Here is a 2,500-nt window from a genome sequence, read left to right as displayed (position 1 = left end):
TAGTAGTAGTATAGTATATTATATATAGTATTTTATTATTATTATTATTATTATTATATTATTATTATTATTATTATTATTATTATTATCATTATTATTATTATTATTATTATAATTATTATTATTATTATTATTATTATTATTATTATTATTAGCATCGTCATTATCCTCGTTATTATTATTATTATTATTATTATTATTATTGTTATTGTTATTATTATTACTATTATCATTATCATTATCATTATTATTATTATCATTATTATTATTATTATCATTATTATTATTGCCATTATTATTATTATCATCATTATTAATATCATCATCATCATTGTTATTATTACCATCATTACCATCATGATCAAGATTATGATCATTATGATTATTATTGGCATGGGTTCTATGGCACTAAACTGCATTCTAATTAACCGATATACTTTAACATTAATATTACTTTGATAATCTGTTCATTAAAGTTAATTTCATTCAGAGAAACAGAAGGAATAAAGGCACAGAATCAGTAAGAAATGAAAGATGAACTCCACAATTTTTTGTTCATCTTCATGCGTAATGAAAATGGAAATGAGGAAGAGAGGAAAAAAGATATTGATGTATACCTTTTCTTTTAGACTGAGGCTGAGGTGCACTTGCATTTACTTTAGATATTAAGGTTAGCTCAGCTTATCCATACTCAGCGTGTACACAATATCTGACTATGTAATTAATACTGAATTTAAACTGCTATACATGTTTTTTTTTTTTTCTCTCAAACCTTGTGCTTCCCTTCCTTGTTATATTCATTTCTAAGGGAATGTTCTTGTTATATATATTTGATAAAACTCTCCTTGCCTGATGGTTAAAACAAAAATGTATGTGCTAGATATCAAAAATCATATAGCACTATCATAAAGTATTATGTCAAAAAGGGTAAAGATGAGTTAATGATTGGGATAAGTAGACAGAAGAAGGGATGAAGAAGAGAAAGAAAAGAAAGGGGGAGAGGAAAAAAACATGCAAAATTATTTGAGGCGAGGGCTGAGGTCCAAGGTAGGGAGATCCCCTATATTCGACCTCAGTCTCCATCTCCTAAGCCTCTCCACGACAACAAAAAGGGATTGTGGGGGGGGGGGGGGGTCTTTGGCTGATATGTTAATTTTCTCTTTTGTAAAATTTAATTTTGTATCAGTATTCTAAAGGAATTTAACCTCATTCCTTACTTTTTTTTCTTAATGTGTCTTTCAACTCAACTTTTTGCAGCTATGTAATTCTTAAGTTATGTTACATCCTCATGACAGTATTAAGTCTTAAAGTCTGAATACTAAAAAATAAATGCTTTAACAGTTACTTTTATTATGTTTAATTACTTTTAAGATTGTTTAAGAAGCTCTATCTTTAACAAATCCCATTAATTCCAGATCTATTCATACTCATTTGTAATAATTTTGTATTTTCTGTCCATTTTATCCACTCATCATATATATATATTGCAATATATAAGTTATTTTTTCCTGTATTAAGAAATGGTTACAAAAAACAACAGAGAAATTAACTATAACAAACATTTTATTGATCATACAAAGATCACAGTGTACATAAATATCAAACATAAAAAGTGAAAGATCCATATAATGAAAAATCCTTACATATGTGTGAAAACCAGGAACAGAATGGCAGCCAGATATAATTTTTCTTCTTTATCTCTTACAATATTAAACCAAATAATGCACACACATGCCCTACGTCACTGGCATCTCTGGCTATCAGTCATAAGGTAGATCAAATTGTAAAAACTAAACAATAACACTGAATGACCAACACTAACCATCAGTCCTGGTTCCTCACACATACTCTTTATTATGACAAGGAGGAAAGGTAACTATGATGAGAAATAAAAATGCCTTAGGGCCAAGAATCTAATTCTCATAGAGGCACATTTTGGGCTCAACACAATAGTCTTCACACCTGTATTGCTGGACATAACACTTGAGCAGTCAGTGTTCCGATGGGCTTCATTAACTAGTCTCTATTGTAAGGTGTGTCACTAATTGCTCGTGGGCATTGCTAAACATAAATGATAGAGCCAGTTGTACAGCTCTTTCCAAAAGGGTAGTGAAAAGACTTTTTTACTGAAGCAAAGCTCAAGTTATGTTTCAGACAAAAAAAAGAATTATAAAAAAAACATCCTTATATCAGTAAATATAATCCCAAGACTTCATCCTTCCATGGGAGAAATCCATATGAAATAAATTTTTTTGGCTAATAAGCACTTATAAAATTGCTGCATGTATTGAAACACAATTGTCCAGCAATATGTATATATAAAAAAGCCTCAACTAATTATCGTACATACAGTACCTCACCTAAATAATATTGTATTTATCTTTTTACTAAAATCTGCTTCATCTCCTTATTACTGGGGTTAAATATGTGTTCAATTTCATAAATACATATTGATACTGACCATACACATTACATTAGGTAACTGTTTAACACAGGTGGA

This window comes from Penaeus monodon, chromosome 8, assembly GCF_015228065.2.
Source record: "Penaeus monodon isolate SGIC_2016 chromosome 8, NSTDA_Pmon_1, whole genome shotgun sequence".
Taxonomy (NCBI): Eukaryota; Metazoa; Arthropoda; class Malacostraca; order Decapoda; family Penaeidae; genus Penaeus; species Penaeus monodon.
The sequence above is the reverse complement of the archived record's forward strand: the minus strand, read 5'-3'. Positions refer to the sequence as shown.